Below are 14,805 nucleotides of genomic sequence, written 5' to 3' on the forward strand. Positions count from 1 at the left end.
AAGACACCATTCATCCTAAAAAGTCACATTTATTTAAGGTTATTTCTTGTACATGATGGCATTAGAAAGTTCATTAGTAAGTGATTTAATACTAACATAAATTTTCCCTAGCATTTTCTTTTAAAAGACATTTATTTATTGATGCGGGGGAGGGGGAGAGAGAGAAAGAGAGGGAGGGGAACAGAAACGCTGATTTGTTGCACCACTTATTTATGAACTCATTAGTTGATTCCTGTATGTGCTCCAACCAGGGACAGAACCCACAATCTCGGGACAATGCTCTAACCAAGGGTCCCCTACCTCTGGGCCATGGACTGGTACTGGTCCAGGCCTGTTAGGAACCAGGCTGCACAGCAGGAGGTGAGCTTAAATCATCCCAAAATGCTCCCACCTACCCCAATCCATGGAAAACTGTCTTTCACGAATCCAGTCTCTGGTGCCAAAAAGGTTGGATACCGCTGCTCTAACCAACAGAGTTATCCGGCCAGAGCTTCCCTAGCACATTCTTCATAAATCCAAGTTCTGCTAATTCTAGATACCAAGAAAGCTAGGAAGGCGGCAGGGCAGGGGGTCATAGGAAATTAGAGTTTTTAACCCTTATGTCTGACATTAGTTAGAAACAAAGGGGAAAAGTCTCATTGACAACTGTGTCAAAAACTATAAAATATCTAGGAATAAATTTAGCAAGAAAAGAATAGGAATTAGATGAAGACAACTATTAAATCGAAGAAACTTTTATTGAAGGGAACTAAAACGAGACCTGAACAAATGGAAACTCATCATAATAAAGAAAAATTATCATTAAAAATGTCAGACCTCCCAAAATCAGTATGAATATAGTGCAATTCCAAACAGTTGGCCTTTTGAGCTTTTCTGAATGCAACAGAATTATTTTCAACCAAGATAAATATAAAAATAAATGTTTAAGAATAGTCAAGAAAGCCCTGGCTGGTGTAGCTCAGTGGATTGAGCACAGGCTGCAAGCCAAAGGGTCACCAGTTCGATTCCCAGTCAGGGCACATGCCTGGGTTGCTGGCCAGGTCCCCAGTGGGCACCAAGTGAGAGGCAACCACACACTGATGTTAAAAAACAAAAAGAAAAAAAAAGAATAGTCAAGAAATTTAAAAAGTACAGTGATAGTGACAAAAGCTTTTCTTAACAGAGTGTAACTTTCTATGAAGTGGTTATACTCAAAACAGTAAAATAATAGTACAGGAAGAGAAAAACATAACATCCAAAAATAGAGTAAACATACATAGGCATTTAACGTGTGATATGGTAGCATTTAGTTCATTGAGGAAAGAATGGGTAATTTAGTCCTGGCATTATTTCTCTCCATGCTTGGCTCTCTACAGAAGAAAGCCATAAGACTCCCCGACCCTCACTTCACACCATATAAAGTTAATTCCAGATGAATAAATACATGTATCATATGACAACAATTATTATACCATAAGGTGCTCCTATAAGGTAACAAAAAAAAAACTTAAAAATGAACCAAGGACATGAACAGACAATTTTCAATAAAGGAATTCCAAATGGGGGGAAAAACCCACATCAAAAGCTAGCTCCTATAACAGGGAAATTAAAGTTTAGACAAAACTGAGAAAGCATTTATCACATAGCAGGTCAGTAAAAATTAAGGAATTACATCTAATGATGTGACAATATGGGAAACCTACTTCTTGTGAAGGTTGAAATTATGACAGCATATTTAGAGAGAAATCTAGCAATAACATGTAAAATACACTCCCTTTAACCCAGAAATCCCACCTTGGAGACTCTAGTCTGTAGAAATAAAAGCACCAGGAAAAAAAGTGATGTGTACAAGGATATTCACTCTAACACTGTTTGTGGGGACAAAATCTAGAAACAACCTAAATGTCCACATAAAAATAGCTGAATAAATTATACATGAAACATCTGTGAGACATAATAGGGATGTTTAAAAGAACACGATAGAATTATATTTACTGGCCATGATGTGTTAAAAGCCTGTTACAGAGTAATATAAAAACAAAGAATCACTACATATGCACACTTATGTTAGTATATACAGTAACTGACCCAAGCATGGAGAGAAATAATGCAGTATACCTATGAAATCGTAAAATGGCTAGGAAGTAGTAAAGGGGTTAAGGGAAACAGCTTCCTTAAAAGTCTTTAATTTTTTTTTCATTTATTACAATGGATACATATTATTTTATAAGTTAAAAAGATAAATTTAAAAAATACTCAGCACTATAAAAGTAGATTACTCAAACACAAGGAAGAATCAGTAATAAATCACTGAACAATCAACGCATTTCTACCTATGGGGAAAAGACTGAAGTTCTCAATTCACTGTTAGTTTCCTTAGCATAATAAATTACATAATAGGTATTCAAAAGAAAGAAAGTGGCAGGAAGAGATTTCTTTGCTGCCCACTTAAAGTTTTTACATAAGAAAAAGTCTGAGTAAAACACAAACAGTAATAAATAATGTCAACTTCAGAATTAAACATCTAAATAATTTTTCAAAGACCTGAAGATAAGGTTTTGTATATGTTTCCTAAACCTGAAAACAACCTTCATTGACATCAACTCTACCAGTCACAAGTAAGTGACCTTCAGTAGATACGTATACTTCACTCAGGACCCTGACTGCTTTTGGCTCTACCATCAACCAATTACCATATATATCTGAGTACCTGAACAATTTTTCAATATTATTTTCATTCATATTATCTATTGCGCAGGGTAGCTAAGCGCTAGACACTGTGCTATGTACCAGGATGCCACAAATTAGATAGTCCCTGTCCTCTAGAAGACCAAGGAAAAGTAGACAATGCAACAAGTACTAAAAAGGGCTACAACTCTTTGCCTGGGGGTAGAGAAGGAAGAACAGGTTCACTGGTGGAGAGAAAAAGAAAGTATTCCAGGTACAGGAAGAACAGGTCTGAGGAGAATGAAAGAACAAGGAGCATTCAAGGAACAGCAAAAAGTTCAGTGTGTGTAAATAAAAATACTACCAAATGCTAATAAAATTAGATTGTAAGCTACTTCCTCATTCCTTCTAAAATAACACCATTTATTAAGCTTTCATCATGGAAAGTTTCTAAAGAAAATACACAGGCCAAGCATTCACTAGTAAAGACAAACACACATTTATAAAACACCATACATATTGGGTACTATCAAGAAAAAAAGGCTTTCTTCTTCAAATAGTTTTCCTTCAATGATCATACAAAAAACCTAATAACCACCAAGATTCAATTACTCTACACAGCGTACCTAATTATTTCCATATTTAGCTCAAATTATTTTGACCATATTTTAAAAATAGCATTTTCAAAATTTTCATAAAGTGAGAATCAAATCTTTTGTGCAGACTTTTAAAAAGAAATGAGAAAAATTAACTTCATTTTCTTCAGCTTGAAACTGAACAATTTCTCAATACTAAGGTTTAGTAAATAATTTCACCAAATTAAGATGTAAAAACACTAATGGAACTCCTTTTACTTTGAGGTGTACAATTGTGTGATCTACAAAAGTTACATCTTATAGTCAAATACTGTACATCATCTATTCTATTGTCTTAATTCTAACCCAATGGCTTGTAAAAAGGGGTGTGCAAAGAGTTTACAGTTCCAAAGATTTAAGTTCATGTCTTTCTAAAATTGACTCCTCCCAAGAATCCATAACATTAACCTCAAAGCCAGGCAAGCTGAAAAACCTAGGATGCTTGGTACAACACAAATACAGTCTGCTACAACAAGCAAGCTGGAGGGAGCTAAGCGACTGCATATCGGGTTACACAGCGACTGTGGCACTAGAACAGAGAAAGGGGAGTAAAAAACTACTTGCCTTCAAGATGCCTTTAAATATTCATACAGTACAGAAGACACATATATTTTCTTCATCTTTTTAAAAAAATACTTTCCTGCTAAGCTTATTTTTCACTGACAACATTTATAACTTATTCTTTTCTCTCTCCAGCAGTTTGGGGGGGGAGCTAAACCCCTAAGTATCTAGCAGTGAAAAAAGTATTTCTTGGTTCAATTGTATTATCCTAAACCTCTCCCTTTTACACAAGTGTTAGTTGATGCTGAGTCAACAAGTTTGACAAGTATTTATTTTTATTTTTTTACTTCTGTGCCCTTCCAAAATTAACAAAACTATTCTAGCAACAAGAATTCATGCCAAATTAAATGTTTTGTGCTACTCCTTCAGTGCAGAAAAAAAAACTTACACATTTTCAAGGTAGAAATGATTGCCTTTACTAAAATAAAATTTTCTAGGCAAAAGGCAAATGAAAACACCCTAACACTTTTTAACAAAGATGATTTTCAAAACCCATTAAGAAATGTAAGAGCTTAGATAAATCTATATATCCTCTTAACCTTAAAATTGCTTGCAACCTTAAATATCATCCTACATGAAAGAAACTGAATAAAAGTAGCAAAGGGATGAGAAAAAGCCAAAATCAATAACTGACAACAACTTATAAAGCAAATAAAAGACCAAATCACAAACACCAAAAACAGCTAAACAAGTTAGAGTTTGAAGTTAGATTTTCTGAAGCTAAATCCCAATAATAATTTTAAAATATTGATATCTGTTAAGTCCCTCTGGTATATACAAAACTTCTAAATTCTCATTAAATGCAAATCAACCATTTCAAAAATTTATTTTGATAAGCAGTTTCCCAAATCAACTTTTTTAATTAAAAATAATCTTTTGGAAAATACTTGTTCAACTTTTTCAATCTATTGTATAAAGTGTTTTTATAAATCACAAAAACCTGGGATCTTGTCTCTGTATACCACTTTCAAGACTACTTTAAAAAATAAATAAAGGGATCAACTATCATCAAGGCCTTACTGACAGTTTTTGTACTGAAGTTTTACTCTAAAATTCATCCTCAAATATAGGACTGCTGTCAAAGAAACAGACCGAAGAAGAAGCAACTGTTCCAAAACAAAATGAATTAAGGTGTCCTAAACAATAATTTCAGATACAACTTTAGACAAAGCAGACACTCAAGTCTGTGAATTTTTAACAATCAACAATACAATACACAGCACTTTGCTTAATAATTTGTAAGGCAAAAGCACAATTTCTCCAATTGCATGCAAACCATCAGTAAATAGTTTCAAATGGCATTCAAATACCAGCACACTGTGCCACGAAATGAACTGAGTTAAATAACACCTATGTAATAACTCTTCCAAAATCTTGTTTTAAATGTGTAACTCACAGAACATTTCAGTAGCAACTACAAGGGTATATTTAGTAAATGAGTGAGCATTCCACAGATGTTTGGTGTTTGACAATTCCTTTAAACCAAAAAAGAAACTCCACAGCTTCTGAGTAAATACACAAATAGTAACTAATATATTTTTTTTGAAAAGCCTCCTTAGAACACCTAACAAGAACATGAACTATTTACAACGAAAACATTCAGTCTTCCACTGAAGCATCATATGACCAGTACAGAAATGTACCTACCTGATAACTTCATGATAAGAAAAATGCTTTTGTACAAGAATTGAAAGTATTAAAAGATTCGATCCAGTTCAAGTAATAAATGTTAGTTTCAGCAGTCACTAGGCTGTAATCTCAAGTTATTTCTCTTTCGCAAATGCAAAAACCCAGGCTAAGGTAAAATGGAGGTGACTGAATCACACCTACCTAACTTGAAATGTAGGACATCATCAATGAATTACTGTGAAATACTTTTTTATACAAGCAGATTCTATGTTTTTAAACCTTAAGTTAAGGTGTATATAGTCTGATAAATATTACCAGGAACAGAGTAAGTGAATATTTAAAATCCAACTCTCCCCAGAAAAACTGAATACAGAAAGTCAATACAAGTATTTTTAAAAATCAGTCACAAAGATCATTACTGTACAAAACACCTGAAAGTTCAGATCACTAAGAAACCTTCATTCATTTCTCTCTCCTGTCAACTAATCCCGACAGCAGCCAAAAAGTTACTTTCTTTTCTACCTACATCAGATTAAGATTCGTCTTCACAATCAGATTTCCATGCCCAGGGACATTTAATTCCCAGAAAAATAAGTGTCACTAAGTACCAAAAAGCTAAGTGTTCAGCACAGAAATGGAACGCACAAATGAGAAAATGCCTGACAACTTCCTCCCTACCTACCCCCAAAAACCATTTAATCAGCTTTATAAATAGCTATTGCTGAAGTACACTCTGAGCGAGTGTTTCCGCGGATCCCCTACACCAAACCCTAACTGGGAAACGTAAGCAACCGTACGCACTCTTTCAGTCAGTCTAGAAGATCGGGAGAATTATTGAAGACTCACGTGCGCAGAATCAGGAGTTTGAGAGAAAGGTAAGCAGTGCACTCGAAGGTGAGTTAAAAAAAAAAAAACGAAACGGAAAATTGGGAAAGAAGTTGGTCGGAAGATTAGGAGGAGGCAAGGCCAATGTCCGCTTCTGAGAGGACGGCACTGCAGGTGCACACAGCGATGAACTTAGCATTTGGTAAAGCTGAAGAGTTCTACGAAAAGACCTGACCCGGGTAGAAGACACACAAATGGTACGTGGCTCCCTGAGTGAACCCTCAAAGAAGGATCACAGCCTGAGAAAGTCAATGGGTCCAAGGAGGCCGGCACCTGTCGGGCAACGCCACAGCACGGAACGCAGTCGTGCGCGGTGCCTCCCGGTCCGAGGCCTCAGGGTCGGCCAGCAAGAAGTCGGAGCAGCCCCAGGGGCTCCGGGCCCCTCCTGGCCCAGCCCCTGTCCTATCTTCTCACCCCCCACAGTCCCAGACCGGACCCCTGCGAAGCTTCCGGCCGAACGCTCCCGGCAGGTGTGGGGCAAAAGGAGCAATGTGCTCCTAGCGCTGCGAGTGACACTCACCGGCCCGAAACCTCGAATGAAACCAGCAGCTCCGGGGGCGGCGGCAGCACTGGCAGCAGGAACCGAACATCCAAAATGGCGGCTCCCTCGGCCACACCACCGCTACTGCAGGCGGAGGGATCCTTAGGAGGAAGGGAGTTTTTAACTAAGTTCACACACTATCTCAAAAACTTCGGTCCCTAGCTTCCTCTCCTCGTCGATTCCGCGTCCTCTGCAACTTCCCGTGCCTCCCCTCTCCTATTATCCAACAAAACTCGGTCCCTGCCGAGGACTATTTGCCAAGGAGGAGGTGACTGCTCCCGGCCAGAGCGACGCAAAGCATAGCAAGGACCGTGGCTGTCACTGATGACGCGAGACGCTGCTGTCGAGTCACCGCCGCGAAGAGTCTGAGCGAGAAAGATCCGGCTGACCCTGGAGCCGACGGACATTGGTTCCGCTTGGGGGTGGGGATCCTAGGCTACCAGGAAGCGACCCGGCCACCTGAAGAGGGCGGGGCTAGCAAGGAAGAGAAGGAAGTGAAAGGGACGAAGCAGGTGGGAACCGAGAACATTGATGTTTGGTGAGCCGCTCCTATCCTGCGAGAATCCCAAACTCTCTCCTATTACCTTTCAGACCTTAGCTTTCTGTTTAGGTTAAGGTCAGGAACATTCTCCAAGTGGTCTTGGATTCTTTGGTTTTGTGCTATCTGCAACATATTTTATAAAAAGGGGATTACGCAGAAGAAGAGTCCAAGCCTAGTATCATCACTTAACTACCTGCATTGGACCAGTAATTTAATCTCTTAGGGCCTCAGCTTCCTCATATATAAAAATAGGATTTGGACTAGTGACAGCTAAAATCCTTCCAGGGTGGGCTTTCCGACAGCCTCCATGAACTAATGACTGAGCCAAAGACAGTCTAACCAGTTTCTGGCTTGATAATTACTAACACCTGATAATGAATATTTTCCATGTGAACTTAAAGAGGACTATGGTATCTTGGCCCATTTAAAAGAAAGGCGACCTGTCTAAACCAAAAGCCTTCAGGTATATCGGCAATAAAGTACCCCTCAAAGTGAATAAAGCATAGTACCAGGTTAGATGCCAAACAGCACTGACTAACCACAAATCTTGATCCAGGACTTGTCATAGATAAAAGGTTTCACCTTTTCCCTTAGCCACTCTCATGCAGGGATGTCAAAGATTTTACAAAAATTGAACTGAGTGGGCCCACCTGTACAGTTTTGTTCTTGAACTTACTGAGGCATGCCAAGTAGCTGGGAGAAAAAGGAAGTCAAGGGCATAACAGCAGTAATTATTTTTTCTTATTAAATGTTGATATCATGTTGGGAACTGCCCTGCCTGGTTTCAGGAGCTGTAACCCCCACCCCCCACCATGGCTAAGGCTGAGTGAGTGACCTTCGGACCATAAGCCACTAAGGAGACAAAACTTATCTCCCTGGCAGGAGTACCGCCTCTGCTCCTTTACTTCACCCTGCCTAGCCCCCAATGCTTGATTTGTTAGCCAATGATGGGTAAGATTCCTCAAAGGAGGAACAATCTAAGACAGGCACGATCACAGGGTCCCCCAGGGAAGGACTTGGGAGCTACAGAAAAGGAGTGATGGACCCTCACACCTTGGCTTTGACATAGCCTGACTCCTCATTCCGTCTCCAAGAAGTCTCCTAATCCCTTGGCTGCCTTACTTCCCCTGCCTGACTTAAGCCTGAAACAATGCCTTAAGCATGAAACAATGCCAGTGGTAGGTGTAAACCTGTGCTGAAAAGGGCAGGTTCCCTAGGGTGATCAGGCCTAAGAAAGAATATGTAAACTACTGTGAAACCTGCTTTGTTTAGAATGCTCTCAATTAAATGATAAGGGTCCAAGCAAGAAGTGAGTTTGTTCCCCAAAGTTTTATGACCATTTAGCTATCTGACCCCAACTCAAAATAGGCCCTCAAAGTTCTTTGTATGTTATCTATTGTTGGATCCTTACTGCCTGATAATGATTAGTGAGCTTTACATTTACACCCTGTATTCCTATGCAAATTGAATCCCATAAAAGCTTCTCTAGGCAAGGGCCTGGGCGCTCTCCTCTTGAGAGGTGGCCAAGGCACTCAGGGGCTTTCTGTGCCATTGAGAGAGAAGTCACATCTTCCCTTTTCCTCAACAGGACTTGGTAGTCCATGTGAATTTATTTTCATCTCATCCATAATGCCGCAGACACTGAGGGCTGGTGTCTGAGTCAATATCACACAGTTTATTTTCATATGTATAATCTAATTTGACCTCCCAACATCCAAGTCAGACTAGATAAGCATATATAATTTAGTTTTACAAATAAAGACTGAAGCTCAGAGAAATTCATACGAAAAGGTCCTCCCACTTCCCTCCTCCATGGGGTTTTGCTATAGTGTGCCACCTTGCAAACTAGAAAAGGGTACCCACCTACCCACCCCCATAGGTAGAGTGGAATCTACCAAGGGCGATGGTTTGGGGAGCAGAATACTTAGGGAATTCGGTCACCTCATACCCCTTCCCTGTACTATTATATACAATGCAGCCCTGGATCATAAGGCTAGTAAATTTGTGTAGTTGTACAGTTGGCTCTCAGTATCCCCCACTTCCACATAGGAGAATTCAACCAACCATGACTGGAAAATAGTTGGGAATAAAAATGTTATATTGTTGCTAATGTGTATTATGTTGTCAGTCCTACAAGGATTGAGTCTGTACTGAATGTGTACAGATTTTTTTGTCATTATTTTCCAGACAATACAACATGACAACTAGTTATACAGCATTCACATTGTATTAGGTATCATAAACAATCTAGAGATGATTTAAAGATTATGGAATGATGTTCACAGTATAAAAAATTACTATGCTATTTTATATAAGGGAATTTGATCTCCCCAAGGGGCCTGGACCCAATCCCACACAGATACTGAGGGCTGACTGTAGTAGTGTAAAACTAGAAGACCATAATTATGTCTTAGCATGGATTCCTCTGAAGTATAGCCATGCATGAACACATGTTAAAGTACTACAGTTTGGGCCCCCATAAAAAGAAAGAGTTTGCAGTTTGCAAAGCTGTTAGCTGAAGTATTTAATTTGCAACTTCACAAAAATGTGCTTAGAGGTTGAATTTAAATGTTTATCATTAACCACACACAAAAAGTTAAACCATCTTATTAAGAAAGAGGAAGGAACTTTTTTCTAGCATGCCAAATGGCAGATCATTAAAGAGAAAATGGCAAACATTGTAAAATGTAAACCCTCTTCATGTATTTTTGACATATATTTATCTTTATAATTACCAAACCATCCTTCAATGCAACTTGCAACTGAAACTAAAAGCAATGGACTCAATATATAGCATGGTCCTCATTATCTTGATTGCTTTCTGCAGCTAGTGATTCAAGTTTGGAAAGACTTACTCCCCATCTATTCAAACATAATCCCTAATTTCAGATAAATAAATTATAACACATCAATGAAATGGAATACTATGCAGCCAATAAAAATGAACCTATAGCTCTATCTTTATCATAGTCTGACAGATTTGTTAAAACATTACAAAATGGTATCATAAAATGGGCTTGTAAAAAGTGTATACTGTATACATAGAAAATGTTGAAGAATAAAATTAAAATGTAAGAAAAATAACAAAAAACAAAGTTTTAAATTTTAAAAGAAAATAAAGCAAATATAAAAATGGTTACCTTGGATAGTGGGAGTTAGAGGATTTTTACTTTATTAAGTTTTGTTTTTGCAAGGATCATACTGTATTTTTATTTAGAAAAAGATAATGTAGTTTTACAGATCCAAATGCTAAAGGATATTTTTGTTTTTTAAACAGCAACAGCCTATGGATTCTTGGCCTTTTGGCTAAAATCAAGTGTAAATAGAAAAGCCTAAAGAAACAAAAATAAGCAAATAAATAGTTAAATATATAAATAACAGCAGCCTGAAAGGATTAAACAAATTTCTAGGAAAAGATAATGGCTGGGAGAAATAAATAACTACTTCTATGGTTTATTTATTACTGACAACCTGCAGATTTAACAATCACGACAAACAACAAAAACAAAACTTTCGTTTTGGGCCAGGAATCAGACCACTCAGATGCCAGTCCTGGCTGGGTTAACTCACCCTGTGCCCTGAAGGTACTCACAAGGTGCTTACCATCTCTGGGTCTATTTCCTCAGCCAGCCAATATTTATTTATGACTGGCCCTATTTGAAAATGGACTCAAAGTGTCTTCTTACGCAGAGGGATCAAATGTGTGAAAGCACTCTGAAAAATATCAAATGTCACGAGAATATAAGTATAAAATTTTTGTGCCACCTGGCAATTCAACTAAAGCACTTATAGATTGCCCGCTACAAGTAACAGTAGTGCATTTTGTCTTCGAATTTACGAAAGTGTTTGCATCTACATTGATTCATTTGCTTCTCACCCACCATAGGTTGTAAAACACACAGACATTGTAGCATAGTAGTTAAAAGTGTTGATTTCTGGTGCTAGGTTGTCTGGGTTTAAAACTCAGCTCTTCCTCTCTTTATTGTGTGACCTGCAGCAAGTTACTTAATATTGCTGAGCATTTCTGAGCCTCAGTGTGCCCATCTTTAAAATGGAGTTAATAGTAGCATCGCCACCTTAAGGCTGGTGTGGTCATTAAATGAGCTGATACACTTGAAGTACTTAGCACAGCAGTTGGCACATAGTAAGGGCTCAATAAATATTAGCTCTCTTTGGGATAAATATTATCACCCCCACTTTAGACATGAGGAAACAGAAGCCTAGAGAAATTAAATGATTTGTTACACCTACATACAGCAGAGACCAGAATCCAATCTAGACCTTTCAACTTGGAATATATCTTTTGGTTCATTTAGTAATTGTTCAATGAATGTGCTGCCTGGCTCTTTCCACTATACCACACTGTTCTGGGCGTACAGAATCTGTAATAGACATTTCAAAAGAGTCTGTCCCTACTTCCCAGATAATAATAATCTCATTGAAGTAAACTAGATTTTTTAAAAATTCTCAAATGCAAAAGAAAATTAATGATATTATTACTCAGTAGATAAGTTCTAGGTCCAAAAAAAAAAGAAAAGCAGAAAGGTGAGAGATTACTAGAGCAGTGAAAGAGGGCTTTTGACATGAAGACATGACATGAAGTTGGAATCTGTGGTACTGGGGGTGGAGGGGCTACCCTCTCTCAGTATCGTCAGCTGAAGCCATATGACCTTTACAGCAGATGAGGAAAGCCCTCTCTGCAGAATTGTAGTCAGTGTCTTTCACAAGGAACTCTTCCTCCTCTCCATCTACTAGAGACCTCAGCGAGAAAAGACAGTGAAGAGGGAACACAACCCTGTAGGAAATACAGGGACCTGCATCAAAGAGGCAGTTCCACTGGCCTGTTTTGTTATGTTTGAGTCATCTGAATTTATAAATAAGCCAGAAAGTCAGACAGAAATTAGTCCATCTGTTGTTTATGTGATGCTCTTGGGAAAAGGATTTTTACAATTCTTTTAAGCATGGTGCCTACTCGCAGTTTATCCTGGCCTAGGAAGGGGCTTAGGGATTAACACTTCAGTTATGACAAAAACCAGAAGTGAAGTAAAAATTAAAATTCCATACACTCCACATCCTCCTTGACCTCCTACCAAGAATATTGGGAAATGTACTACATGTTCCTTCCAAGAGAAGGCCAAAGCCCAGGAGATATCAGGCCCAGCCAAGCACCTTCTTTGCTTTAAAGATATTTTAAAAGAGGCAGTCCAAAGTGTCTGCACCTGAGATGTTTTATGTCATATTTATATTTTTTTGAAGAGTAGTTATGCTTGCTTCGCAAATGAGCCTGTTATGTTGGCACTTTCGGAATGAAAAATCTCACCAGATATGAGACTGCAACCAAGTCAAACCCTAACTTGAGGAAACGGTGCCCTTCTCCCATGTAGGGAAGAGGGAACTGAGGCCACTGGGAAAAGCGCATTGCCCAGAAAAAGAGCAGGGCTTCAGACTCATTGTAATTTTATTTCTTTAATATGGACACTATCATTTGCCTAGAAGGATCCATAGTGAATTGGTTTTGTTCTCCATCAAGTGAAGAGCCCCATCCTTGTTCCTTTAAAATCAGTCAACCCTTCGTGCTGCTTTAAAATTAGTCTGGGAAGTCCAAAAAGTGTTGGGACACCTTAGTAACTGGGGCCGCCAATTCCTAGTATCTGGCTCAGGGAACACCAAACTGCTCCTCCACCAAGCCCCTCACACGTGCCTGACAATGATAGGATTCCAACAGGTGTGTGTGTGGGGGGAGGTGTACACTCTTGAGGAGAGGCAGCCAGACTGCTGTGCAGGTCAGGCCCTGGCCTTGGATTTCAAGGATCTTTCCTCTAACCCATATTCTTTGAATAAACTTGTGTTTCATAAGGAGAGGAAAATCTTAGAATGAAACATTCAAGACAAAACTGATTTTTTTAAAAGAGAGAAAATGGTATACAGGTGTCACTTTTTCACACGCAAAGGGGGCAATGTAAACTCTCCTGGACTCATAAAATAGGAATTTGAAATAAAGATTCCACGTAACCAGCAACTGCGTTTAAAAATTAATTTGGCTTTTTTCTTTCTTTGAGATTTGGTGTTTGTCCTTATTTATTATTCCTCTTAGAAGACCTCATTTTTGACCGGGGTCAGGCTTTGAGGTAGAAGCTCTCAGAGACGACTCTCTCGGCAATCTGTTCCTGATGTTTTTCCTTGGCCTCCTTCATTCTTTTAGCCCGAAGTGTAGCATACTGTGCAGCCTCTTCCTTGTTTTTCTTAGTGCATTGTTTCTTCAGAGCAATATGCCAACATTTATGTTGCAGGACACGTGGAGTAGCAATATGCTGAATCTTGGGTGCTTTGGTCGTAGGTTTCTTACCTGCTTTGCTTAGGGGCTTTCTCACAACATCTTGGCAGACATCATCTTCTTTAGTAAGAATGAAAAATTTGTGGCTCCTGCCCCAACTGGTGTGGCTCAGTGGACTGAGTGCCAGCCTGTGAACTGGGGCCGGGTAGCAGGGTATTCATTTGATTCCCAGTCAGGGCACATGCCTGGGTTGCGGGCCAGGTTCCCAGTTGGGGGCCTGCAAGAGGCAACCAATTGATCTATCTTTCACACATTGATGTTTCTCTCTCTTTCCCTATCTCTAAAAATAAATAAATAAATAAAATATATTTTTTTTAAACTGTGGATTCTGCTCGCTCTTTTGGGACCCAGGAAACAAGGTACAGTGGTATCAGTGAGACCAGGAATATCTGCCCCCTGTCCGCTTTTTTTACAATGTCCAAGTTGAGAATATGAAGATTGGCATCCGCAGTGCAGCCCTGAACAGATTTGTCCCTTCTCTCTTCAGTCCTACATGATCTGTAACAGGAATGCCCTTGCTCAGCAGCAGGCAGACATGGCTATGCGTCAAGACATCCTATTTCCTGGAGAGACCTTGTTCGTTTCTACCATTTCAAACCACATGACCCCTCCATTCTTCTCCCAGAATGTCTGCAGCAACTATGCCCATACACTTCTCGTAAAAGATATGAGGTTTGAGTTCATCATCTACTTCAATGAGTTTCTGGCAGTCAGTGGTTGGGAAAGAGATGTTCAGCTTCATCCTGAAGCAGCTGATCGCCTCTGAGCCTCCACACACACATAAAAAAAGAGAGAGAGAGAGAGAGAGAAAGAAATTTGGCATTTCTCTATGAACCTAAAGTTGCTCTAAAAAATAGTTTCTTAAAAAGAAAAACAAAAATGCCAGTTACACAAGAAACAAACAAAAATATCATTAATTTGGCCAACTAGTTTTCTCAGCCTCTCCTTTACCTAGTCTCATAGAATCATTAATATTTAGTCCAGTAAAACTTGGCAAGCAATGAGAAAGGAAATTATTATTTATTGAGCACCT

General features: G+C 38.9%; 1 protein-coding gene and 1 pseudogene across 3 annotated transcripts in view; both read right to left on the reverse strand.

Moving 5' to 3' along the window:
* The window catches only part of AP1G1 (adaptor related protein complex 1 subunit gamma 1), a 74,276-nt gene extending 67,032 nt beyond the window's left edge, over positions 1-7,244 (reverse strand). The window contains exon 1 of one of the 3 annotated variants that reach the window (XM_045818455.1): positions 6,877-7,244. The gene's annotated coding sequence lies outside the window, so the exon portion shown is untranslated. The remainder of the gene's footprint in view (positions 1-6,876) is intronic. The other 2 variants (XM_045818454.1, XM_045818456.1) reach the window with 2 other exon arrangements.
* Positions 7,245-13,378: 6,134 nt separating this feature from the next.
* LOC123806198 lies at positions 13,379-14,787 on the reverse strand (annotated as a pseudogene).
* Positions 14,788-14,805: the final 18 nt, after the last annotated feature.

Source organism: Phyllostomus hastatus, unplaced genomic scaffold (assembly GCF_019186645.2).
Source record: "Phyllostomus hastatus isolate PE091 unplaced genomic scaffold, TTU_PhHast_1.1 phas_scaffold_345, whole genome shotgun sequence".
In the NCBI taxonomy this organism is placed as follows: Eukaryota; Metazoa; Chordata; class Mammalia; order Chiroptera; family Phyllostomidae; genus Phyllostomus; species Phyllostomus hastatus.